The sequence below is a fragment of the Somniosus microcephalus genome, chromosome 12, assembly GCF_052327205.1.
Source record: "Somniosus microcephalus isolate GS21.2 chromosome 12, FLI_Smic_1.0, whole genome shotgun sequence".
NCBI lineage: Eukaryota > Metazoa > Chordata > Chondrichthyes > Squaliformes > Somniosidae > Somniosus > Somniosus microcephalus.
In genome coordinates, this window is record NC_140998.1 from 140658889 (window position 1) to 140686361 (window position 27473).

General features: G+C 44.7%; 1 protein-coding gene across 1 annotated transcript in view; it reads right to left on the reverse strand.

Moving 5' to 3' along the window:
* The window catches only part of LOC147109567 (signal-induced proliferation-associated 1-like protein 1), a 407870-nt gene that overhangs the window by 216059 nt on the left and 164338 nt on the right, over positions 1–27473 (reverse strand).

Genomic DNA, 27473 nt, shown 5'->3' on the forward strand with positions numbered 1-27473 from the left:
AAAAAGTGACAAAATAGCACCATTGAACAGTTGTTTTTCAACAAAAAAAAAGCTTGACTGAAATAAACTTCTGACATAAATCATAAAGATTTACAATGGCTAACGTGCCACATGCGGAAAGAACACATTCCAAAACAGCTGGAAGTATCCAACATGAACTGTAGCTTAGAAAGTCATCGGGAGAAAATAAAAATAAAATAGCATCCCCATCTGGTCTACAGGCAGAGAAGCGATAGGTCTGAGCCAATGGCGATAAACCGGTCATTTCCGTTTTAATTTCCTACCCAAGTGTTGTCCATCTCAGAAAACCAACACTAAAAGGAGGAGGTGCAGAGACACTGAAATTCATCTTAATGGAAAACTTTCACACAAAGAGCAAGTGATAAATAGGCGGGGGTGCACTGGAATGTATTGGAATTCTACGGCTATTTTTCTGACCCAGTCACTGTTGAAGCTACGAACATCTTTCAATGCTCTGTCTAATTAAGGTCACGACACTGAACTTCAAACATCGAGGGACCGAGTCCACCATTACGGACCCATTTCCTCTAAAATTCAAAAATACCCAATTCGCACTTAAAGGCCACCAGCTGAAGTTTTTTTCTTAAAGTTTCAAATATACCATGCACATCTTTCCAATTTTTTTTATTCAAGCTGCATAGTTTTACATTTTTCTGGTGTGAAAGATGACAGAGGGGGCAGAACAATCACTAAGCCCGCAGCAAGTTCCAAGGCGGTCATCCAATCTAGGGATTCTGAAGACATCACAAAGCAACAAAGAGCAAAGCAGCAGTAGTTCAGGAGAACCCCGAGATTCGATCACTGCATTAATCTCATTCTAAGTCATCACTGTTTGCACATTTATGTGGCACGGAGCATAGCAGCACACTGGAGGTGGCATAACTCAGGAGAAAAGGTAAAGTTCCCCGTGACCTTCAACCCAAAGCATCATAGATGGCACCTGCAAATGAAATAGTCAGTGTACCTTGCCGTGCCATTTCAACATTCAAACATTTATTAGTATAGACAGTTGTCAGGCATTCTTTACTGTGTACCACCCACACACACACTCTAAATGCCAAACTGCTCAAGGTATAGCAGCTTCAAGTCTCTGTTCAACAAAGTGTAGATTACAAATAAATATAAATGAAGATAAAAAAATTTTTTTATATTATATATATATATATTTATGTCACTTTGACTTTCCAATCCAATTAACCTTGCCATCAATGGTCAACAACACAGGCAGTTGATTTGATCCTCGAACTCTGCCCATGTTGCTCTACAGACAAAGGTGCAGAAATTCCGTTCCCTACGGGTGGGTACGGGCTGTGTACTCACCCGTAGGGGCATTGGAAATGCCGGTTTTAGGCATGCACTGCGCATGCGCTGGAAACCGGCATTTCCGATCTGTCAAGAAAGCTCTTGACAGATCCTCCGATGCCTGGGAGAAGGGCCTCTGCAGGCGGAGAGTTCCGTTTTTTGGAGAACCTCCGCCCGCAGAAAATACTTACAATTCTTACAGCCTGGTAAAAGCAGGCACCAGGCGCAAGAGTTAAAAAAAAGTTTTTTGAAAATGTTTCCACGGATTTATCATTTAAAAATACTTTAAAGAAAGGTAAGTTTATTTTTAGCCCCGTTAAAAACTTTAATTATTTTTTTCAAAAAAGAAAATTGTTTAAAATACTTAATTCATTGTAATTCAAAGTCATTTTAAAAATGTGATTTTTTTTTTAATTTAAAGCTTTACTATGTTTTGGGGTGATCTCTATTCATGTATTTAACAGGTCTTCCTGTCAAATGTATGAAGGGAGATTCCCTTCTCTGATTGACTCCCCATGGCCCACGTGATCCCAGGGATGCTGCGAACTACCTGTGCCCCTGGGATACGTGGGCCCTGCACACCGGCAGTTTGGAGAGGCCCAGGAACGGAACTCTGCGCCTCCCGGGAGCCCTCCGGTCTTGGCGCAGATTTTTCAGATTGCAGCCCTCCGCCCGCGGGAGGCCTGCGATCGGAATTTCTGGACCATAGCGATACCACAGAGCATCCCAGGTTGTAAACTTCTCTTACCAACCCCAAACCCCAAAGTTTCTTTTCTTGGAGAGTTGCCATTAGCCTCTGTTGATGCCACAGCTCCCAAGTGCTGTACCACCACCGAGTGGATTTTAGAAAGATCTAGCACATTAGGATAAAAAAATTAGCAGCAGAGATTCCAATTTACTAAAAATCAAAACTGAAGTGAAGAAAAGAAAAATCAGACTATCTCTTGCTGATACTGAAAGTCAAGCGCATTCTGTAAAACAGCCGGTATCAGAAACACAGACATATGGTGCAAGACTTAAAAACCAGAATGGGTTTAGAACATTTATATTAAAAAAAAGTTAACCGCATGATGCCTTACAGCAGGATTTTTTTTTAATGTAGTGACTCAATAGGCTGTGCAAATAGAAACTTTATTACATTATTTTTTATATTGTTCCCACACAATTTTAAGATTTATAATTGCACCAAAGGAAGAAAACATTGCTCTTCTTGGCCATGTCTTTAATTGTTGCTTCTAATGTGTGGAGTTTTTCTGTGACCTGATGTTGACTTGGGTTTGTTTTGTTTTTTGGGATGTCTTTGTAGAGGTTTTCAAAATGTGTTCTCCAGATGTCGCCATCTTGGATTGGTAATGCTTGCAATTGTGTTGTACTCAGGTTATTCCACATTTCCCAGAATTGTTTTGGATTGGTGGAGTTTTCAATTTCTTCGAGTATTTTGTGGGTATAGTTTTGTGTTTTGTTCCTAATGGTGTGTTTATATCTTTTGAGGGTTTCATTGTATCTAGTACGTAGGTCCGGATTGTTTGGTTGCCGATGCTTTTGGTTTGATATTTTTCTCAGGTCTTTTCTGGCATTTTTGCATTCGTGGTCAAACCATTTCATATTTTTATTTTGTCTTTTGTGATGCTTCCTCTTCTGTTTCACGAGGTCGGCTTTTACAGCTGCCTCATGGAAGATCATATTTATATCCTCTATGGCCGTGTTTACACCATCTCTGGTGATCTCATATAGATTTTCTTTAAATTTTGAAATTTTACTTGTGAGATCAGGTGAATTTAGTGCTGTGATGAATTTATCTCCACTGTCTGGGGCCCATCTGTATGTCTGGTTTATTTTATGTAGCTTACTGTGTTCCTTTTTTGTGTCTGCAGTTTGGGCAGAAAGTTTAAGGTACACATTTATTTGGTTATGGTCTGAGAGGGGGGATTGCTGCCTGACAGTGAATGCGTTGATATCGCAGGGGTCCAGGTCAGTGATTGTATAGTCCACCACACTAGACCCAAGAGTTGAGGAGTATGTGAGTCTCCCTAGGGAGTCCCCTCTGAACCTACCATTAACTATGTACAGGCCTAAGGCTCGGCAGAGTTGCACTACCTCCCTACCGCTTTTATTTATTTCACGATCAAGGTTGTTCCGATTTGCGATGGCTGGTGTGACATCTAAAGGGGTCTGGCCAAACACATGGTTGTTTCCCTGTGGGTCTATGAAGTCAGGTTCACAACCGGTCCTTGCATTTAGGTCCCCACATATTATCACCTTTCCTTGGGCCTGGAAATGGCTGATTTCCATGTGGAGAGTATCAAATAACTCCTCTTCGAAATAATATGGCGAATCTATTGGAGGTATGTAGATCGCACATAAGTAAACATCTTTTTTTGCTATTCCTATATTTTTATCTAGTTTTAGCCATACGTGTGATTTCCCCTGTTTTACCAGTGAGATGTGTTTGTCCAGTTCTCCCTTATACCACACCAATATTCCCCCGGAGGTTCTGCCCTTGCGTGTTTTAGTGTTCTTTACTGAGGGCACAATGATTTCATGGTACATTGGAGGACAGTGGGTCGGCATGTCCTTTTGGCACCATGTTTCTGTTAACACAATTATATCAATGTCTTTTATAGCTTTTAGGAATTCAGGGTCTGTACTCTTCATCCCAAAAGTTGAGGAGCGGAGGCCCTGGATATTCCAGCAGCTTATGTGGAAAGAACGCATTTATATAGTTCAATAAAACGAAATAAAATGGACCTATTTTGTGGGATGAGTGTGGAAACACTATTTTCTATAATGCTAAGTGATGATTTAGTATAAATTTCATGAGGCATGCACATATATCTATCTAATAATAGTAATAATACTGATAAGATAACAATAATGATAATGATAAATAACAATATTAATAATTTCTCCGGCTTTCTATCAGGCTGTTCAGCATCGTCATGATCTTTCTCAGTTCTTGGTCTACAGTCTGTGGTCTAGAGGGGGGTCTTGGGTCAGGTATAAAAGCACGGTTCTGTTGTCGGTTTTGTAAAGGGGGGTGGGGGACATTGGTGGTCCTGTTTGGGCTCCCAATGGTAGGGGGGGTGGGAGGGCTGCGTCTTTTGGCAGTGTTTATGAGGTTTCTTGCGAAGACCCACATCCGCTGTTTGAGTAGATGTATTTCGTCATAGAGGTCCCTTGTGTTGATGTTTGGATGATGGGCCAGGGAGACGTTGGGGAGGCCAGAACATCTCGTGTCGATCTCCCTGTTGGTGTTGTGGATTATATAGGCTGGGGTGTCCTTTCTGGGCAGTAGTGTGGAGATCACGATCCGCGCCTCGGGGAATTCCCTGCTGGCCTTTTCTGCCATCCTGCTCACCGCCCAAGCCGTGCCTTCCTGTAGGGTGCGTAGGTCGTTCGTGCCTGTGTGGATCACAATCCATTTGGGGCTTCCAAGGGATTCTTTGTTCAGGATCTTCATTGCTTGGCCTGTGTTGCTGCACCATTTTTTCAGGACTTGATGGTCTGGGAACAGCCTCTGGGGGTCCAGAAACTTTCCGTTGGAGTCGGTCAGCAGGACCGCCTGAGGGGCTGGTTTTTCAGACTGGGTAACAGTAGTCTGGGTAGGACTCGCCTGGTGGCTGGTTGTTGGCTGGGTTTCTGGGATATGTTGTGTGGCAGGAGCGGGGTTTGGGGCTTTCGGTGTGTCCTCGTTTGGGGGGGTATCTGTCGGTTTTTGTGTTCCTGTGTGTGAGGACTGGGTAGCAGTAGTCTGGGCATGACTCGACTGAGGGCTGGTTGGAGCGGGGTTTGTGGCTTTCGGTGTGTCTTCGTGTGGGGTGGCATCCGGCGGGTTCTGTGTCCTTGTGTGTGTTGTTTTTGTGTCCTCAGGTTTTTGGACCTTAAGAGGTTTGTGTTGCCTGCTGAGCCTTTCTACGCTCTCCTTCATTTTGTTTAGTTGAGTACGGAGTTCTTTGATCTCATTTCTTTGCTCCTCTATGGTCTTTCTCAGCTTGTGGATGGTGGACTCGTGTTCCGTTTTTAGCTGTTTGAATTCCTCCTTCAAATTCTTGGCCAGTGTTTCTCTGTATTCGTTGAAATCAAGTTCTAGTTTGGCCAGATTCTCTTTCATCATTTTGTTTTCGTTGAGGTGTGTGGGGGGGTGGAGATGTACAGGGAGGTGTTTTCCTCTGCTGGTCTCTCTTCTTCTTCCTCCACTTGGCTCTCCTCATCCTCTGTTCGACTCTCTTTTGCTTCCTGTCCATTGGTCCTCTTTGTGTCTGCCTTAGTTTTCAACTGGGGGAATTCCTTTTCGAAGGTGTCCAGATTTTCCACATTCCCCTGTATCATGATCTTTCTATTTTTGTTGTAGTAGCTTATGGTTAGCAGGGGGTCATCTTTATCTAGGTTTCCATCTTTACATATTTTCAGTCTGCCTCCACTGCCAATACCTTCACTGGAGACGTATGTGTAGTGTTTTTGTAAAGTCTCCTTCCAGGAGGTGACGTATTCGGTGTAGAATATGAGGTTGTTCTTCAGCTTAGTCCCTTTGTGTGTGGTATAGTCCACGTAGAGGATTTCTGGGTTATTTTTTAGTGTTGTGTACTTGTATTTTTCCTTTGCTTTATTTTTTGTGCATTGCTCAGGATATATCATTTCCCTGCTCATTGTAGTCGTTTGTTTTTTGTCTCAGATAGATAACTTTTTTTTTCTCTTTTTTGTGTCGTGTTCCACCTTAGCCCACTTTTAGGTCCAAAATTGGGAGTTTTTCAGGGGTTCATCTTTGATATAGCTGCTCTTAAAGGTTTATCTTTCTCTTTTTCTCACAGGCTCTTGGTTCGGGTAGTTTATCGTTTCTCTCGGGTTTCTATTCCTTTTCCTCGCGGGTTTGTTGTTCTTTTTTCAGGTTTTTTTTTTTTTTTTGAGCTAAATTTAAATAAAATTAAACTTTTTCCGAACTAACTTTAACTAAAATGAAACTTAGGTAGAGTTAGGTAAAACTTATTTCTCCGGCTTTTTCTCTCCAGCTGGTGTTTCCTCTCCTCTCTCTCTCTCACGCTCTCTCGCTCCGTCTCTCTCTTTCTAGGTGCAGTTACCTCTCTTTGCTCCTTTTCTCCTTTCAGCCGTTTCCCTTCGTTCAAATTTCGCGCTCTCAGCTCTCAGCTCCCAACGCTTTCTCCGGGCTTCTGCCCTGGCCCCAGCCCCTCGGCTCGGCTGTGCTGTCCCGGCCCGGTGTTTGTCCGAGTTTCTCCGACCCCGGAGTTTCTCGGGTTTCAGGCCCCGGGCTTGCTCGCTCTCCAGGCCCGACCCGATCCGGCACCCCTACCTCTCCACTCGCCTCTTTGACTGGCTCGGGCCGCTCCTCCCGGTCTGGGTCTACTCCTGTTGCTGCTCGCTCTCCTTCTCTCCGGTGCCTCGCTCGGCCCGGTTCCTCGGGCCTTTCTCCGGCTTCAGGCTCCGTGCTCCGGTTGCTGCTCGGGCTCTGCTCTCTCTCTCTCCCTGTTTTGGAGTTCTCTCTCTCTGTTCCCGGTTTCTCTCTCTCTGTTCCCGGGTTTTCCTGCGCTGTTCTGGCTCCGATCCCCCGGCCGCTGTTTTGCTTTGAACGGTCGGTTGCGCGGCGCCTCTAGACTCCCCAATCACATGGAAAGAACTGGCCACAAAAACAAAATCTCTCCACCTAAAGAAAGCCTGTGGCCCAGACAACATCAAAAATGAAATGCTAAAGTTCAGCAATATGGAGATGCAGGGTGCGATACTCAAACTATTCAACATCATATTACGCTCAGGCTGTTTTCCCGATATCTGGTGCCAAGGACTAATCTCCCCCATATATAAAAGTGGAAACAAATCAGACCCAAATAACTACCGCGGCATCTGTGTCAACAGTTGTCTAGGGAAGTTATTCTGCAGTATTCTAAATAGTAGATTACTTGATTTTCTTAACAAACATAATATCCTCAGAAAAAACCAAATAGGCTTTCTTCCAAAACACCGCACCGCCGACCATATCTATACCCTTCACACCCTCATTGAAAAACATAAACACCAAACAAAAAATGGGAAAATATTCGCCTGTTTCATCGACTTCAAGAAAGCCTTTGACTCTATATGGCACGAAGGGCTCTATTATAAACTTCTTCAGTGTGGAATAGGGGGCAAAGTCTATGACCTTATTAAATCAATGTATCTGAAAAACAAATGCGGGGTCAAAATTGGAGACAAACGCACCGATTTCTTCACCCAGAGAAGAGGCGTCCGGCAGGGCTGCAATTTGAGCCCGACCCTGTTCAACATATACATAAATGAATTAGCAGACATGCTGGAGCAAAGCGAGTCACCAGGTCTCCGTCTCCTGGATGGAGAAGTGAAGTCCCTGTTCTATGCGGACGACCTGGTTCTGCTGTCTCCCACAGAACAGGGATTACAACAACAACTAGACCTACTCGACAAATACTGCCAAAATTGGGCTCTAACAGTAAATCTAAAGAAAACCAACATCATGATTTTTCAGAAAAGACCCAGATGTCAGGAAAACAAATACCAGTTTACCCTCAGTGATACCACTATAGGACACACTATGAGCTACACCTACCTTGGTCTAACTATTACAGCATCAGGGAGCTTCAGCATAGCAGTGAATGCACTAAAAGAAAAAGCCCGAAGAGCCCTATATGCAATAAAAAGAAAATTCTACAACATCCAAATCCCAATCAAAATCTGGCTCAAAATTTTTGACAGCATAATCCTGCCCATTGCACTGTACGGTAGTGAAGTATGGGGCCCGCTAAATCACCAAAGCTACACTAAATGGGAAAAACACACAATAGAAGCCCTACATGCAGAATTCTGCCGAAGCATCCTTCGCACCCAAAGAAAAACGCCAACAAATGCATGCAGAGCCGAACTAGGCAGATACCCACTGATAATAAACATCCAAAAACGAGCACTAAACTTCCTAAATCACCTCAAATCTAGCTCCCCAGACACCCTTCATTTCAAAGCCTTTCAGACCCAAGAGCTAAACCCAGAAAAGAGTCCCCTGAGTCAGCTGCTACTGAAACTAAGTACTCAGCCGGACCCTGACCAGCCCCAGACCAACACAGCCGTCCAAACACCAATCCGAGTGAACCAAATCATTAAAAAATGCAAAGAAACCTACCTGGAACATTGGAACAAAATAACCGAAAGCCAAAGCAGATTAGAATGTTACCGGGCCCTAAAAAGAGAATATAAACTGGCAGACTACCTCACGACCATCAGAGACACAAAACAGAGACAGACCCTCACCAGGTACAGACTAAGCGACCACCAACTGGAAATTGAAAAAGGCAGATACAAGAAATCCTGGCAGCCTAGAGAGAATAGAATATGCGATCAATGTCTGGCTGGCGAGGTTGAAACAGAAATGCATTTCCTCCTAAAATGCGAAAAATTCAACACATCAAGAAACATATTATTCAACAAGCTAAGCCAAACAACCCCAGATTTCAAGGAATTGGATGATCTGTCAAAATTGAGATTAGTCCTAGGAGAAGGAGACAGACCATACCTTGGGGCTAAATATGTAACAACATGTCACAACCTGAGGACTGTTTAAAAGTAAGACTGTTTAAAATTAATATTGAACGTACCAAATGAAGTAGAAAGACTGTTTAAAATTAATATTGTTTAAAAGTAATATTGTATATACCCAACAAATGTCAAATCGATTGACACCTACAGAATGTTGGAAAACTGTACCTTTTTGCTATGTAAGCTTTGGCAATATGGTTCTCTGTAAACTTTCATGCCAATAAAGCATTTGAACTGAACTGAACTGAACTACTAACACAACTGCCACTACCAGTACTATCACTACCTCAAATAAAATATGCATAACCCGAAGATTAAACCCCATATTCCAATCATTCTTCAATATCACCTCTTTCCACCTCCACTATATCACCCAACTCTGCTCTTAATTCACCCCTACTAGAACCCTCACCCATGTATTCCTCACCTGCAGGCTCGACATCTGCAACTTTCTCTTTGATGGCCTCTCGACAGCCACACTAGATAAATCAAACCTGTCCAAAGCTACATTACCCGCACCCAAGTCCACACCAAGTTCTGCTCCCCTATCATCCGTGTCCTTGCTAACTTCCATTCAAATTCTTCTCTGGTCTCACCCCACCCTGCCTTTCCAACCCTATGGGCTAGTGCATGTTCCCCACACTCTTTGGACTCTGGTTGATTTTGCACCTCTATCTTCTGCCCTCCATTCCACCATTAGTGACAAAGCTTTTATCCACTAAGGCCTGACACATTAACTCTCACCTTACTACCTCTCTCCACAGCTTTAAAAACCTCCTCCAAACCTAACCTCTTTGATCATGGCTTCAATCACCTCTCCTAATTCTTTTACTTCTACTTCGCTCAAATTCCATTTTCACCTCTGTGGTGCTTTTGAATGTTGAACTATGTTAAAAGTGATACAATACTCACTTTTTTGGTGATTGGTTCAGTTGCCCTGTTGGTGGTTTTGTGCTCTTTTTTAAAGCTGCTCTTCCACAGCTGAGCAATTACTTCACAGTTTGTGATTTGCCTCTTCTTGGTTGCAGTCGGACCATAATGCATCTGTTTTCAGTGATGTTTATCACATTTAGTCAGCTGCTGCACTGTTTATAAGGATACGAACTTTACAGCGAGTACTGTAATACATAACACATTCCGCTGAGGTGAAGCTCTCTTCCTTTTCTTGTTTACTTAACAGTTAGACAAGATTAGGTCACTTGGAGTTTAATTGTTTTGTGATGTAACTTTGCAAATCGTCAAGTACTCATTAGCTTTGGCCCCAGGTCAGATGCAAATCAGCATCAAATAACTGCTTTTTTGACAGACTCTTTTACATCTGCAACAAAGTGCGATGTCTGCAAGCTTACTTTAAGTTCCACCTTTTCTTGTTTCACTTGTATCATAGTAGAATTCTATTAATTGGGGTAGGCCATGATTGCTGTCACCAGTGAACCTGGCAAGGTTCAGTGCCTCATTGCTACTCACTCAAAGCAATCGAATGCTACAGGTTACCCATGTCATTTTGACATGGGAAAACAATTGTAGTATCTTGTACTATTTTAACAGGAATTAACCACTTGCATTTATGGGGCAGATTTTGCCGTCGGAGGCATACCTACTGAGTACGCCGCCGGCATCAGAGTACAATATGAACTTAACTGATGGGGACCCTCCTTCGTGAACTTGCTCTTTGACGCTGCGTACTCGAGGGCAGCATGATGGCCCAGGGGCGCAGCGTGTGCCCAAGTTTACCTGGGATCACGTGGGCTTTGTGCTCCAATCACCAAACAGAATTAGATTTTAGATCATTTCAGAATTGAATCCCATAATCAGATTTAATTACAATTACATTACAGGACTGGAATTTCTTCTTCTTCTTCTTAGGCAGTCCCTCGGAACTGAGGATGACTTGCTTCCACATTAAAAGTTAGTTCGCAGGTGACTGATTAGTCCAATGCGGGACCTACAGTCTCTGTCGCAGGTGGGGCAGACGGTGGTTGAAGGGGCGGGTGGGTGGGGTGCTTGGGTTGACGTGCGCTCCTTGAGCTGCCTGCGCTTGGCCTCCGCTTGCTCCCGGCGAAGAGACTCGAGGTGTTCGGCGCCTTCCCGGATGCTTCTCCTCCACTTTGTGCGGTCTTGGGCCAGGGATTCCCAGGTGTCGGTGGGGATATTACACTTTTTCAAGGAAGCTTTGAGGGTGTCCTTGAAGCGTTTCCTCTGCCCACCTGGGGCTCTCTTGCCGTGCCGGAGCTCCGAGTAGAGCGCTTGTTTTGGGAGTCTCTTATCGGGCATGTGAACAATGTGACCTGTCCATCGGAGCTGATCGAGCGTGGTTAAAGCTTCGATGCTGGGGATGTTGGCCTGAGCAAGAACACTGACAAGGCCTTGGACAACTTGGTCCACTTTCCATACCTCGTGAGTCTACTGTCAACAAGGGCAGACGTCAACGATGAAGTCCAACACCGCCTTCAGTGTGCCAGTGCAGCCTTCGGTCGCCTGAGGAAGAGAGTGTTTGAAGACCAGGACCTCAAATCCGGCACTAAGCTCATGGTCCACAGAGCAGCTGTGATACCCGCCCTGCTGTATGCCTCAGAGACATGGACCATGTACAGCAGGCACCTCAAAGCACTGGAGAGGTACCACCAACGTTGCCTTCGCAAGATCCTGCAAATCCATTGGCAGGATAGGCACACCAACGTCATTGGAATTTAATTCCTACTTCGCTTTATTCCACCAACTTCACTACATCTTAGTTCTGTTAGTAAAACATTTTAATTTGTAAGATGTAATAATTATCAACATCATTAAAACTCCAACCTTTGCAGAAACAAGAAAAACTCATTTACTACAGATACAGCAGTATGTAAGAACAGAGGAGCAGATTATACTTCGTGTATGTTTAATTAACGCAGTTGAGTTATGAATGGGGATGGCGATCTATGGATCAATTCAAACACCTCAAACAGTACACTCGGAATTGAGAAAATTAAACGGTCCGATTTAAGAGATGAAAATGTTGTTAAAACATGCCGGTATCCCCTTTGCCAGTTTGCAGCAGCCGTAAGATTTTTGTACGTAATGGGCAATTTGTCCAACTCTGCGCCAGCAATTGGGATTTCCAAGGCGGTGAGAATGATCTGTCAAGTCGTAACTTGACATCGCAAGTTTGGGGATTTCCCGAACTTGCGTTCCATTTCAAAGGTGGTATGACCGCGTACTCTGAGTACACAGTCCTACCCACCGCAAATTCTGGTCCATTGGCCTGGAATTTGCGGTCCTGATGACGGCGAACTGGCAGCGTTGGCCATCATTCCATCTTTGAAACTGACGCAACTTCAGGATTGGGCACATGCGCAGCCTAACGCGGAAATTCTGAAGTTGCAGTCTGTCATTCACTGCTCCTCCACAGGCAGCGTTGTGCCCGCCTGCCCCCCGCATCAATCAGTGAAATCTCGCAAATCATGGAAACCGCCGAAAACTTCAGCTCTTCCGCGGTAATTACGTTGTTAAACACCCCATTAAAAGTTAGACCCAGAGGGGGTTAGGTGTAACTGGGGTTTTAACAGCATACTGACTGCTAAAAGATTATGGCCCTGAAAAACTAATTTTAATTTTGTGCAGTGTCAAATTTATCAATTTTAATAAAAATTAAAAATTCTCAGAAACTTTAAAATAAAATATATATTTTTTAAAAGTTTGTTCATCTTTATTTCAGGTTGCCTTTTTTTTTTAGCCATGTGAGGGCCCCAATCTTTGTTTTTCTCTCTGTAACCTTTTTAAAAAAGATAGAATTTTAGGAACTGGCCCACTTCCTGGTTCGCTGTCTGAGAGAATTTTTATTGGCTGCTTAGACAGCTTGCTGGCATCACAGCAAATTCCAGGCCATTAATTCAAAATCTCTGGGAAGGGGGTTGGAGACGCTGCAGCAGACAGAGTATTAGGTCGGTGCTGTGAACTTCAGATTTGTTATATTTCCTTTTAATTTTTGCTCATCCAGCACTAGCAAACAGAACATCTTTCCCACTGAGCACGACGATCAAGCAAGCACTCCCAATTCAGGTGTAGCAGAGCTAAATGCAGAATGAAGCTCCCTCTACTTTGCTGCTGTAATGCACCTTACTCCCAATTTAGTAAAATGTAACATTTCCATTTCTCGTGCAGGCTGCCCTTGAACTTAGACCCCAATCTGTGTCAAATTTTGAGCAGCTTTGAGCTGTTGATTTGCATGAATTAAGAACTGGGTCAATCGAGACTGCCAAACATTTTAAGTAGGACTCTTACAGCAGTCAACAGAGGAAGTTTTCAGCTCGGCAGTCTAGTCTCGGCTAAAAATCAGGTCCCACGAGATGAAAGGCTGATGCACCGACCAGTCCACTCAATTCATTGAAACGTCAGAATCTGTAATCTGAACTTGGCTGTTTTGCCGTCAAGACTTTAAAAAATTTAGTAGATATCTGCAGTACTCCCAATATATCACAGAGCACGGATTCCACCAATTAAATGGTTGGGCTCAGGTTCTTATTTAAATGAACAATTCCAAACAAACGCCTATAGGAAATTTACACGCTTGGCTGATTCCCCTACAGAAGAAAAAGACTTGCATTTATATAGCTCCTTTCACGACCAGCAGACATCCCAAAGCTTTTTACAGCCAATGAAGTACTTTTTGAAGTGTAGTCAATGTTGTAATGTAGGAAACGCGGCAGCCAATTTGCACACAGCACGCTCCCGCAAACAGCAATCAGATAACAACAGAAAATGCTGGAAACACTCAGGTCAGGCAGCATCATGGAGAGAGAAACAGAGTTAACGTTTCAGGTTGATGACCCTTCGTCAGAACTGGATAAAAGTTAGAGATGTAAAAGATTTTTAAGCAAGTGTTGGGGCAGGGAAAGGGAGGAGGGGAGGAAAGAACAAAGGGAAGGTCTGCGATAGGCTGGAGAGATTAAAAGACAAAAGGGATGATGGTGTGAGGCAAAAGGAGATGGTAATGGGACAAGTTAAGAAACAAAAGATGACGCTAGATGAAGTGTAAATGGCAATGGCAGAGTCATCAACAGCTGCAATGTGAGTGAATTTTTTTTTAATATAGGGGCAGAGGTTATGGTCTGAAATTGTTGAACTCTATGTTGAGTCCAGAAGGCTGTAAAGTGCCTAATCGAAAGATGAGGTGCTGTTCCTTGAGCTTACGTTGAGCTTCATTGGAACAGTACAAGAGGCCAAGGATGGAGAGATCAGAGTGGGAGTGGAGCGGAGAATTAAAGTGACAAGTGACCTGAAGCTTGGGGTCATGCTTACGGACTGAATGGAAGTGTTCCGCAAAGCAGCCACCCAATCTGCATTTGATCTCCCCAATGTAGAGGAGACCGCATCGTGAGCGGCGAACACAGTATACTAAATTGCTAGAAGTACAAGTAAATCACTGTTTCACCTGGAAGGAGCGTTTGGGACCCTGGACAGTGGGAAGGGAGGAGGTAAGAGGGCAGCAATGAGATAATGACCAAATCATCTAGTTTTTGTGATGTTGATTGAGGGATAAATATTGCCAGGACATCGGGGATAACTCCCCTGCTCTTCTTTGAAATAGTGCCATGGGATCTTTTACGTCCACCTGAGAGTGTAGACGGGGCCTCGGTTTAACACCTCATCTGAAAGACAGCACCTCCAACAGTGCAGCACCCCCTCAGTACGGCACCGGTGTGTCAGCCTAGACATTTGTGCTCAAGTCTCTGGAGTGGGACTTGAACCCACAACCTTGTGACTCAGAGGCGAGGGTGCTATCAACTGAGCCACAGCTGACACAAATGCATTGTATATTGAATTCCTATACCGCAGTCCATTCCCAAACTTTTCACCCAGTCAACAAACTGGTGGAAGCCCCCTGCCTTTATCAATCTTCTTGAGAGGCGAGATTCTCCATATATTTTAAAAAATAGATTTGTATCACCATCAGATATTGTATGATTCACACGTTGCAGCTCAAATTCTGTTGTCCTAAGCCAGGCACCGTGGCATAAGACAAGTTTTACCACCCTCCTCGATTCTTATTCTTTTCCTCTCCTGAAGGTGTCAGCTCTTGCTGGGGTACAGTTTCACTGCCATCAGTCATCCAAGTGTCTCCACTATGAGCCTAGATAGTGATTATTGGAAAACTATTAAACCACAGTGGGGAGGAGAGAGTGCGATGTAATGTATAAGAGATTGCAGAGACTAAGGCTTCCTCAATGTGCATCAGCACAACACAGACCGAGACTGGGCCCTACTGGCCTGCATGGGTCAGTCCTACATTGATATCAATGTTCCCTCTAAGCTGCATGCAATCTGTAGGGTCCCCCATAGGCCGCTCCCCGGCCTGTCCATTGTAAAGACCGCGCAGGCGCAGAAATTTAAAGGGACTGCACATTGAAAGAAACAGGCCGTGCAGAACAAAGCACAGCTTACAGGGGACACTGATTTATATCCTTCTATAATACACTTCTGATGGCTTCCAGTACAGCATCAGAAGTTCATTGCAAAAAAAAACAGGTAAATTGCACATTGGTTACCTACAGAACAAAGGAAGTTGGCACAAAGCCATGCCAAAAAAAGGTAATTCTTTTAAAAGAATTTACAACAATCTCTGGGGACCGTGATTGCCTACTTGCAGTCCAGGGTAGTAATACAGTTAGTCAGTAGTGAAAGTGGACTTGTGTTACAGATTTGCTGAGAGAGAGAGAGAGAGAGAGAGAGAGAGAGACAGACAGAGAGACAAGATACGGGGGGAGAGACAAGGAAGCCGACTGTCCAGACTTTTTTCATACAATTAATAATCTCACCAGCAGTCAGAGGTTAGCGAGCAGCATTCCATACACGCAGTCAAGTATACTCTCAGAACACACACAAAGCTATGTCTTGCCAATGATGCAAGCTGACTCCTCCACCACAACACAAAAATAGAACAGATATTGCACACTTCAGGGTAGTGCAAAAGCTGCATTTAATACAGGTTTCAGGTTATTCCTACAGGGATGTTCTACACTGGCAATTCACATTATCAGCTTTTGAAGGAAAAATTAAGTTTCTACAACCTAAATGTTTTGCCCTGGTTAGGAAGCTTATTTCTTTTCATGAAGCTGAGATCGGATGACATGAGACAAATTGTGGTTATGAACCAGCATTTCTTTTTGCTTTCTTTATTACAGTGCTGCTTCCACTGCTCATTTTTTCCTCCGCCATGGAAACCAGAAATGTTGTTTTCTGTTTGCTGACCCCCTCCAGCCAATCAGACAAGCTGACTGTTGCCTCTCTCAGTTCAGGGTCAAATAGGACTCCGAGGTTGCAAACAGTCTGGTGCAGCCTGAGACAGTGGCCAGGGAGAAGGATGGAATCGGTGGCTAGAGTATGGAGTTTGTGACAGGACCGAAGACAATGGGCCGGATATTCCGATCCCTACGGGTGTGTGTACATGCTGTGTACCCACCCGTAGGGACATCGGAAATGCCGGTTTCAGGCATGCCAAGCGCTGAAAACCGGCATTTCCGATCCGTCAAGAATGGTCTCCACAGATCGCACGCCTGCCCTGGAGAAGGGCCTCTGCGGGCGGATAGTTCCGCTTTCTGCAGAACCTCCGCCCGCAGAAAACCCTTAGAAATCTTACACCTGTTAAAAGCCGGCAGAAGGCCTGCTTTTACCAGCATAGGATTTTAAAAAAAAGTAAAAAAAATAAATTTTTTCACTCATTTAATCATTTTTAAAAAGTTTATTTTTAGCCCCTAAACTTTATTTTTTTCAAAAAATAAAGTGTTTAAAATATTTAATTTATTGTAATTTCAACTAATTTAAAAAATGTGACTTTTTTTTTAAATGTAATGTTTTACAGTGTTTTGGGGGGTGATCTCCATTCATATATTTGATTGGCTCCCTCATGGCCCACGTGATCCCAAGGAAGCTTGCGAACCGCATGCGCCTCTGGGATACGTGGGCCCTGCACATTTCGAGTTGGAGAGGCCCAGGATCGGAAATGTCCGGACCTCGGGAGCCCTCAGGTAAGTCTGTAGATTTTTTCACGCGGGAAGCCTCCGATCGGAAAATACGGCCCCAATGGCTTTTATCTTCCATAATGCAATACCTTGTTGAGAAAAAAGTAAATTCCCCGTATTAAATAATACGGTATTATTGGGTTCAGTGTGCGAATAATAGTATTTTTGTTCCATTTTTGGACCAGACTTATTTAAAATACTGGGTTGTAGGAATGGAGGTTCCTAGCTGAAGAATTGAGATTGACGCCGAGAATCAAAAACAATAAAATTTAATGAACAAACGAAGTTAAACAGTAAACTGCTGGATACAATGCAAATAGGTCTGGTCTGGTTGAAAGCCACTCTAGAACTGCTAGAAGGTTCCGAGCACTGACGTCATCACGTTCTTCCCGCCGTTGGGGATCACGTGACGGGCAGCATGATGTCATCACGCGGAGTAAAGGAAAGAAGCCATAGTACAGTTAACAGATACATTAAAGGTGCAGCCCCTGGTTGCACTACGTTGCTGTGAAAGGAATTATAAACAATTGTCCTGAATCCCCTGGTGGCTCCGCCACAGGGTATTATTTACATTTTAAGCAAAGGATAGGAATATGTGGACTTGGATTTAAAAATGTAGAAATCTCACAGTAGAGGCAAACAAAAGTGCTGCTATTGTCTTAAAAAGAGTCTGCTGGAATAGTCGGGATCCAAGAAAATCTTGACATTTCCCCGGGGCAGTTAAATTAGTGGGTGAAACATGATGCGAGTTTAATGCTGTAATAACACAGATTTATCATCACAAAGTAGATAAACTTAATGTTTTATTTTTTGGAAGGATCAAACTGATCTACAAATAAAAAAAATCAATCAAGCAACAGCTGAGCCAGAATATTAAAAAATAGCAAGGGAAGAGAGACAAGAAAATAATATTTCCTAAGAACAGAATTTCTATTTCTGCGCCACCAAAAACAGATTTCCCACATCAACCAGTTCGACTCCCCCCTGCATCCCCACCAACAGCATTCCTTCTGGACTGGGAAGACGTCACATGACAATTACCTCAAAGGCTGGTAGTAGCCGGGTTTTTCTTGCCTATACAGACTGACTGCTTTCACCAAGAGGAAGAAACTGGGAATGCTCGATAGAACACATCAGCACTGGCGAGAGACCAGAATGGCCTGTGCCGTTACCTGGGGAGCAACAAAAGCACGCGACCTGGGATTATCACAGCTTACAATTTAAAAATACCAGGTCCCTGGTGTAAAGTCAGCGCCTCAATAATACACAGACTTCGGGAGAACAGTTTAACAGGTACTTTACTGAACAGGAGGCAGCGTCAGACTGAAAATACAGAAGCCTGCTAGGGCCTTTTATACAGGGGTGGTCACTGCCGGTACTGCAGTCTAAGACCAGTTATTCCCTTAAAGGTACATACACAACAATTCCTCCCCTTTTAGATAAACAGTACATAACATTCATTTAACAACTAAATAATAACTAATTACAATTACAATTTTCTCAGTAATATATACATCAACTGAAATAGTCATTTATAAGTTCAGTCTTTGAGGAGGCTTCCTGATCCTGACTGGATAGCGCCTTTCTCGAGTATCCTGTTCTGGCGGTGGAGTCAATTCTGGCTCATTGTCATTGGTTGGTTCGTCAGCTTCCAATACCCCTGCTTCTGAGGTAGACGCAATCTGTACTTCGGGCTCATTACCAGGTGCACATGCTTGTGGTATAGGTTTGGCTTGTTCCTGTGACTCTACAATCTGGTCAGCATGGCGTCTCACGATGCTCTCTCCAACGTCCACTGTGTACATTGGTGGTCCCTGCTGTGTGCATATCGTTCCTGGCTGCCATTTTTCTGTTCGGTAGTCGCGGGCTAAGACTGGTTGCCCTATCTTGAAACTCCTGGTAGGCTTCTCATTTATGTGCTGGAACTGCTTATCCTCAACATCTCGCCTTATGTTTGGTTTGAGCAAATCCAAGCGACATCTTAGTCTCCGGTTGAAAAACAGTACAGCTGGAGTTTGGTTGGTTACTGCATGTGTCGCATTCAGGTAAGCAAACAAGAAGTTATCCACCTTGTGTTGCAGTGGTATGTCGTCATTATACATTGCCTTTATGGCCTTTTTAAAGGTCTGAACAAACCTCTCAGCCAATCCATTTGTGGCTGGATGATATGGGGCAGATGTGTAATGTTTCACCCCATTATTCTTCAGGAACCTCTGGAAATCCTCAGACACAAACTGTGGGCCATTGTCGGAACATATCTGTTCTGGCAACCCATTCCTGGCGAAGATGGTCCTTAGGACTGCAATAGTTTTCTCCGTGGTGGTGGAGGACATTTTAATGACCTCTGGCCATTTTGAATGGGCGTCCACAGCGATTAGAAACATTGAGTCCATAAATGGACCAGCGAAATCAATGTGTACCCGTTGCCATGGAGATGAGGGCCACTCTCATGGATGTGGCGGGGCCTGTGGTGGAGCGTTTTGGACCTTCTGGCATCCTGTGCATCTCTTGGTCATATCCTCGATTTCTTTATCGATTCCCGGCCACCACACAAACGCCCTGGCTAGGCTCTTCATTTTTACCCCTCCCAGATGATCCTCGTGAAGCTCATTGAGCACTCGATCTCTCAACTTGGGTGGAATTACCACTTGGGATCCACACATCAAGGTTCCCCGGCACACTGACAGCTGTTCTCTCCTTGGCGAGAATGCTGGCAACAGTGAGTCGCCATATGCTGGCCATCCCTTCACCGTCAAATCATAGACCCGAGAGTGTGTCGGGTCATTTCGGGTTTCATTCTCAATACTTGCGTTTGTAACAGGCAAACATTCGACTATGGTCGCATGGAATATCTCCACTGGGTCCACTGCAGGTGCTTCTTCCGCCGTAGGCAACGGTAGGCGCGACAGCCCATCAGCGTTTCCATGTTGTTTCGTACCTTTGTACTCTATGTCATACTGATGTGCCCCTAGAAAAAGTGACCATCTTTGCAGCCGTTGCGCCGTCATCACCGGAACACCCTTTGGGTTAAAAATTGAGACCAGGGGTTGATGATCAGTCAGTAGGGTGAATTTCTGCCCGTGCAGATAGTGATTGAACTTCTTCACCCCCCACACCAGGCTGAGGGCCTCCCTGTCAATCTGGGCGTAGTTACGCTCGGCTGAGGTTAGCGAGCACGATGCAAAGGCTATTGGCCTCTCTGAACCATCACAGAATTTGTGTGACAGCACCGCTCCAATGCCGTAAGGTGACGCATCACATGCCAACCGAATCGGCAGTGTTGGGTTGTAGTGGGCCAATACTTCTTTTGAAGTGATTAGGCATTTACATTCCTGAAAGGCACGCTTACACTCATCACTCCATTTCCATGTTACACCAGTTTGAAGCAGGGCGTTCAGTGGGTGCAGAATTATGGATAAATTCGGCAAGAACTTATGGTAGTAGTTCACCAACCCGAGGAACGACCTCAGTTGCGACACATTTTCCGGTGCTGGAGCCTTGATTACAGCCTCAATCTTGTCCGGCGACTTATGCAACCCTTCCTCATCAATCATGTGGCCACAATATGAGATTTGTCTCCTGAGCAACTCGCATTTGGGACGGTTGGCTCGTAGCCCATATTCCTGCAATCTCGTGAGCACCTGTTCCAGGTTGGCAAGGTGTTCATTGTCATTTTCGCCCGTAACCAGGATGTCGTCCAAATAACACTGGGTCCCCGGGATCCCTTGCAGGACTTGTTCCATTGCCCTCTGCCAAATAGCCGGGGCCGATGCTACCCCAAATACCAGTTGATTGTACTGGTAAAGGCCTTTGTGAGTGTTTATCGTGAGGTATTTCCTAGATGCTTCTTCCACCTCCATTTGTAGATACGCTTGAGCCAGGTCAATCTTCGTAAAACGTTTCCCTCCAGATAGTGAGGCGAAAATATCTTCTATCCGCGGAAGCGGATACTGTACTGTGTGCAGGAATGGGTTCACAGTCACCTTGAAGTCCCCACAGATGCGAACCTTCCTTGGCTCCCCAGGCGTGCTGCTCAATGCTTTCTTCATTACAGGAACGATGGATGTGGCCCACTCGCTCCAGTCCACCTTAGACAGCACCCCCGAACGCTCCAGACTCTCCAGTTCAGCTTCCACAGCTGGGCGGATCGTGTATGGCACCGGTCTGGCCTTGAAAAATTTTGGGGTTGCGTTATCCTCAATCTTTATGGTTGCCTTTACTCCTTTTAGAGTCCCAAGTCCTTGTTGGAACACCTCTTCCGCGTCAGATAGAATTTGTGAGAGACGTCCAGGTACGACATCATCATCTTTTTTGTCAGTCACAGTTAGTGCCAGAATGGAATGCCAATCCAATTGTAGTTTTCGAATCCATTCACATCCCAATAATGGTGGTCCTCCATCTCGTAGTATATACACATGTATAGTTTCTGTGTTTCCTTTCCGTTATATTCAACTGGCACCCTTATTTTTCCTCTGGGGTAGACCTTTTGCCCAGTGTATGTCTTCAATACAATGGACGTGTCCTTTAAGGGTATGTGTGAGAATAGCCGTTCATAGTCTCGTCGATTCGTGACAGTTAGGGCTGATCCTGTATCCAATTCCATCTTTACTGGGGACCCTGCTATCATGAGGGTGACCCAAATGGTTCGGTGATCTTCCTTTGCGATCACGTTGTGTAACTTTAAACAACTTAGTCTCCTGCTCCCGGAGTCCTTATCACTCTCCTGAACTACTATCTGTCAGTTTCTTTACTTTCCTGTACTGTTCCTTAGTAGTTCTTGTCGTGTTGGTCTTCTTTCCCGACCTGCAGACTCTTGCTATATGTCCCATTTTTCCGCATTGCCTGCATAATTTGTCTTTAAACCAGCAGTCCTTCTGCTCATGGGTTGTTCTGCCGCAGCAATAGCACTTTTCGGCTCCATACGCTATTTCGTTAGCGCTGTATTCTTGTAGTTTCTGTTGTATTTCCACAGCTCCCCGTGCTGCTGCTTCGTAGGATACTGCCACGCTGAAAGCCTGTTCTAGCGTCAGGTCCTTTTTTGAAAGTAGTCGTTTCTGGGTTCCTTCACTCTGGAGCCCGCAGACAAACTTATCCCGTAAGGTGTCTGCCAGTCCTGCTCCGAACTGGCAGTGCTTCGATAACTTGCGTAGTTCCGTAAGATAGTCAGCATTGCTCTCATCTTTGTGCTGGTTACTTTTATGGAACTTGAATCTTTCTGCTATCAGCAGTGGTGTAGGGCTTAGATGTTCCTGTAAGATATGAACAATCTCCTCAAAACTTCTCCATTGGTTTAGCTGGGGTAATTAAATTCCGCAATAGGCCGTACGTATTCGCGCCCATCAGATTTAATAATACCGACGCCCTCTTTCCATCGGCCACCTCTTTTGCCTTGCAGTACACTTCGATTCTTTCTACATACGTGGTCCAGTCTTCTACCTCGTTGTCGAAAGCAGTGATAATGCCACTTTTCGGCATCTTGGGCGATTTAAAATGGCGCTTCCCGCGCTTTTGCTTCTTCCCCAATGGAATAAAATGGCACCTCCCGCGCTTTTGCTTCTTCCCCAACGGGATAAAATGGTGCCTCCGGCGCTTTTGCTTCTTCCCCTTCCTGCCACGCTGCTCCTAGCGTTCTACGGGGTAATGGCGGCGACCCGCAGCTTCGGCGCGTCTCGCTTTCCTTTCCTCCCGTTTAGTTTCTCTCTGCTGTCCTGTTCTTGCGCTCCACCCTCTCGTTTTCTTTTCCCGGCGACGCTGCACGGCCCGTTTTGTAGAGCCGCTCGATCGAGCTCGAGCCCACCGCAGTCCGGAAGGGTCAGCGCGCTACCTGCTACCAGCACAATTCGTTGGAACCACAGTCTCTCCCGCAATTCTCCGAACACCGATGAATTCTTTGGGCGGTTGCCCTCGGTCGACGCCCGTTGCTCAGACTACGACCTTCCAGGACCCTCCTCTCGGGCGAGATCCCCGTGAGATAATGCTGTGATGAAATATGCCATTCATCACTCATCTGTATTCTCTGTGTGATTGTGCCTGTGACTGTGGTTTAGTTTCAGTTTCATTTCCCTTACCTCAGTTCCGTTTCCTCACCTTGTATTGTATTGTGTGTAGGGCTCCGCCCATACCTGGCCCCTATGTAAGCAGGCTCAGCGTGCCTCACATCCAGTACTGCAGACCTCTGGATGGAAGACACCTCTCCACTGTGTGTTACCTTCTAAGTTAATAAAAGCCTTGTTTTGTTCCGCTAACATTGAGTCTCAGATTTATTGAGGCACATCAAATGCCACACTGCAGGCGAGTTCGAACTTGCTCGTCGCCACTGTAAAGTCCGCGCCTCAATAATACACGGACTTCGGGAGAACAGTTTAACAGGTACTTTACTGAACAGGAGGCAGCGTCAGACTGAAAATACAGAAGCCTGCTAGGGCCTTTTATACAGGGGTGGTCACTGCCGGTACTGGTGGTCACTGCCGGTACTGCAGTCTAAGACCAGTTATTCCCTTAAAGGTACATACACAACACCTGGTCTACATTACTGGTCAAAAACTACTGATGTTACAAATTAACAAACTACAGAATCATCCACCACCCAGTGTGAAAACTGTGAAAAATGCCAAAATATTTTTTTCTTGAATCTTTCCCCATAAAGTGTTTTCACAGCCCGACTTCAATTTACAGACGCCACTCTTTAGGATTGAAGGATTGCCCGACAGAGGGAGCTGAAATTTAAGATGGAAAATAAGAATCAGTGTGTGATCCCACCAGGGAAACAGCAAAAGTAGTTTCCCAACAGGAATTCTTCCAGGTTATTCACATACAGCAGCACAGATTTTTAAGCATTTGACAGAGGCCAATACCACAGCAGAGGATGGCTAATCTACCTGGGAAAGATATCTTCTACTTTAAATGCACATCAATTAAATAAGGGTCATTAAAGTATTTTTGTTATAAAAAGATTTCCCGTCATAAATGTCCTGATTTTGGGGGTGGGGAAGAGACGGGGCGAGATTGTTTTTGAGAGACTATTTATTCCGGTTCGGATGGTTAAATCAGCTGGATGCCGTACAACAGGTTTTCCAAATCAACAGCTCAGGCGATATGGGGTATGGAAGGGAAGCAGGAGGAAGGAGGGCACAATTAAAATTTGCAGGACCAGTCTTATGTCAAAAAAAGCTGGGGCAAATCCACACAAGTTACCTGGCTTTTAACCAACCAATTAGGTTCAATGTCATTCGAAGGGAACATCCAAGTCCACCACATGAACTGCTTCCAGTCCCCCTCCACAGTGAAAAAAGCTGGAAAGGGTAAAACTGACATTTCAGGCAATTGGCCTATTTTGCATGTGTAGGATGGAGCAGGTCGGGGGCACCAGTTGTATACGGGACCACCCAACATAATCCCCTGAATTGGAAGCAGCTCAAATGCTTCCTTAAGCATCCATGATAGGGAATTTGTTTCACTTCAAGCTTCAGCACAATTTAAAGTGGCTATCTTGTTGGTTTTTCCAGACAGAACCCTCCCTTCTCATCCATCCCCTCCCACCCAACAGAATGCTAGGATATGTAGCCAGAACAGTGGAATACAACTCGAGTTTGTGCTAAGCAAAATACTACTTGGAGCACTGAGTAATACAGGCTATTAGGAACAGAGGTCTTGTATATGAACTGCTGAAAAAATAAAGTTACACAAGATACCAGAAGCAACATCTTCACATAATCTGCCAGGCACAGTATTGGATTTGACTTTGGGACAGTGAGGGCATCATTGGCTGCTCACTATTTGAGCTCAAATACTGGAGGGGCAAGCTCGGTGGCCCCAATTACTTTTTCTCATTCTTGAGTTTTCTTGTGTTCTAAAGTCTTTAGATGAATTGGGGTGGGGACACAGGAGGAGGAGAGAAGAAAGTCTGGAGAAGGCACCTAACTTCACTCTACATCACCCTATGAAGACACACCCAAGATTGGGGAAAAAGACATTAAGGGGATCAAAGCAGCAAGTATACAGTTTAAAGCAGCGTAGTCCAACACGTCACCTCCAACAGCGTCTGCAGTTTACGGAGATTACACTCGATTGTTTATGGACAACCAAACCGGCATTCTCAGCCTTCCTCCCAGCATCTGTGCCCTCCCCAATGATAAAATATGTCACATTGCAAGTTCCTCCAATGGCAGTGAATTCATACAGGAAGTAGCTCTTATTCTAAGCAAGAAGGCCCCAGGTTCAATGCCTTGCCTATGGTATGGCAGCTGGTATAAACTGGGACAGTGATAGGGCTGCTACAGTTAGCCTCAGTGCGGAAAAGAGCAGGTAGGCCGAGGTCCCCGCTCCCAATCGCGTGTGCGTGTGTGACAGTTCAATATCTTGACACTCACTGTAAAGATTTTATATTTCTATTAAGTGGATAGGAAACCTCTTTATAGGGCTAAACAAACTCTCCTTCACCTTGGATCAGGATGGCATGCCTTGCAAATGAACAATCATATTAAAAGGTTCCAGCAATTTTACTGCTTCACATTTGTGCACTATTCAAATCCTACCTACAGCGTTGAGAACCTTATTCTCCAAAAAGCTGTTTGATAAGAGCCAAAATCCATAAAATTAAAGCACATTATATTATTCTGCAGTGTAATGTACTGGGAAATTATTCCTAATTAAAAAGTGCTTTCCAAAGTTCAGTAAAACGAACTGTATTTGTAAGCTAGATGCTTTAATAACCATTGCCCCTCCTCCACACAAACTGCTTTAAACAAAGCTTGCCCATTTAAGATTCTCTTCCATCCAGTTACCTGGAAATGCCACGGGTATGCACAAGCTGACAGCACAGCACTTAAGCTACAGGAAATGAGCTCTTTGCTGGCCTGAACTGAAGGGTTCCACAGCAGTCAGGCAAAAGTAACCCAACTGGGTCCATCTGGAGGCCTGCGATCCCAAGCCTTTGCACTGGCTTTGCTCAGATCTGCCAACAGAGCTCTCTTTCTCCGTACCTCTGGCAGAGCCAGCCAGCAAAAAAACATTTTGTTACCTCAACCGCTCGTGGACTGGCAGATTTTGACAAGCAGCTGTTTAAACACACAGAAAACAAAAACTAGCAAATCTCTACAATTACTTGGAGGCGGTCCAATCAAAATGCCTTTGTTTTTCACAGCTGAGCTACAGATTATACAAATACAAATCTATTCATAAAGTTGAATGCAACTGGCTTTTAGGCAATCTCTCAACACATCTTAATTTGTTAAATCATAACAATGGTCACATATTCAAAAGATAAACATATTTAAATATTCAGACAATGTTCTTTCTTTTTCCCCCTCTTCTCTGAAGGTGTGGACGCACACTGCAGTACAGTTCCAACGGTACCGATCACCCTTTGGTGCCTCATGCAGGTGGCCATTCTCACGTGAGAGCTCAGGCATGCAGTGCCAACTGTTTGGAGAACTGGAACGACATCACAGCCAACTCCAATCGTCCAGCAACACCCACAGCAGGGGGGTCACTAGATGGTCACCAACACAGCTGCTGCCCCGATTGAGATTAGCCAACTCAGCAGAGATCAGGAATCGAACCTGGGACCTTCTAATCTGTAGAGTTCAATACGACAGTATTGACTGGTCTTGACCAGCCTGGATTGGTCCTTAAAAAATTTTCAGTGGCAGGGCAAGTTGATATGGCCATTAAAAAAGCAAAAAGTAGTACAAAAGCAAGGAAGTTATGCTAAACCGTTGTAAATCACTGGTTAGGCTTCAGCTAGAGTACAGTGTCTAATTCTGGGCACCACACAAGGGTATCAAGGCCTTGGAGAGGGTGCAGAGGAGATTTACTAGAATGGTACCCGGAATGATGGACTTCAGTTATGTGGAGACTAGAGAAACTTAGAGCAGAGAAGGTTAATGGAAGATTTAATAGAGGTATTCAAAATTGAGTTTTTTTTTAAATAGACAGGATAGGGAGAAACTGTTAGAAATTGTGGTTCAGGTGGGGAGGGTCAACTGATTGTGGGAGTGGTTTAGTTAAGCTCGGGGGGCCAGGGGCGGGGTGGGCACGGAGAGCACTCCTGCTCCTCCTGGCCCACGAGCAATGCTGGATCCAGCAATCACAGAACAGTACAGCACAGAAGGAGGCCATTCAGTCCATTGAGTATTTGAACTGCTCTTTGAACATGTAATCCAGTTTGTCCCACTTCCCCGCTCTTTCCCATATCCCTGAAATTTTTCTCCTTCATGTATTTATCCAATTCCCTTTTGAAGGCTACTAAAGAATCTGTACCCACCACCCTACCAGGCAGTGCATTCCAAATTCTAACCACTCGTCGTGTATATAGGTTTTTCCTCATGTCGCCTCTGGTTCTTTGCCAATCACCTTAAATTTGTGCCCTCTGGTTATCGATCCTTCCACCTTTGGAAACAGTTTCTCATTATTTACTCTATCTGAACCCTTCATGATTTTAAACACCTCTATCAAATCTCCTCTTAGCCTTCTCTGCTCTAGGAACAAACCCAGCGTCTCCAGTCTATCCACGTAACTGTAATCCCTCACCCCTGGAACCATTAGAGTAGGTCTCTACTGCACCCTCTCCAAAGCCTTCACGTCCTTCCTAAAGTGTGA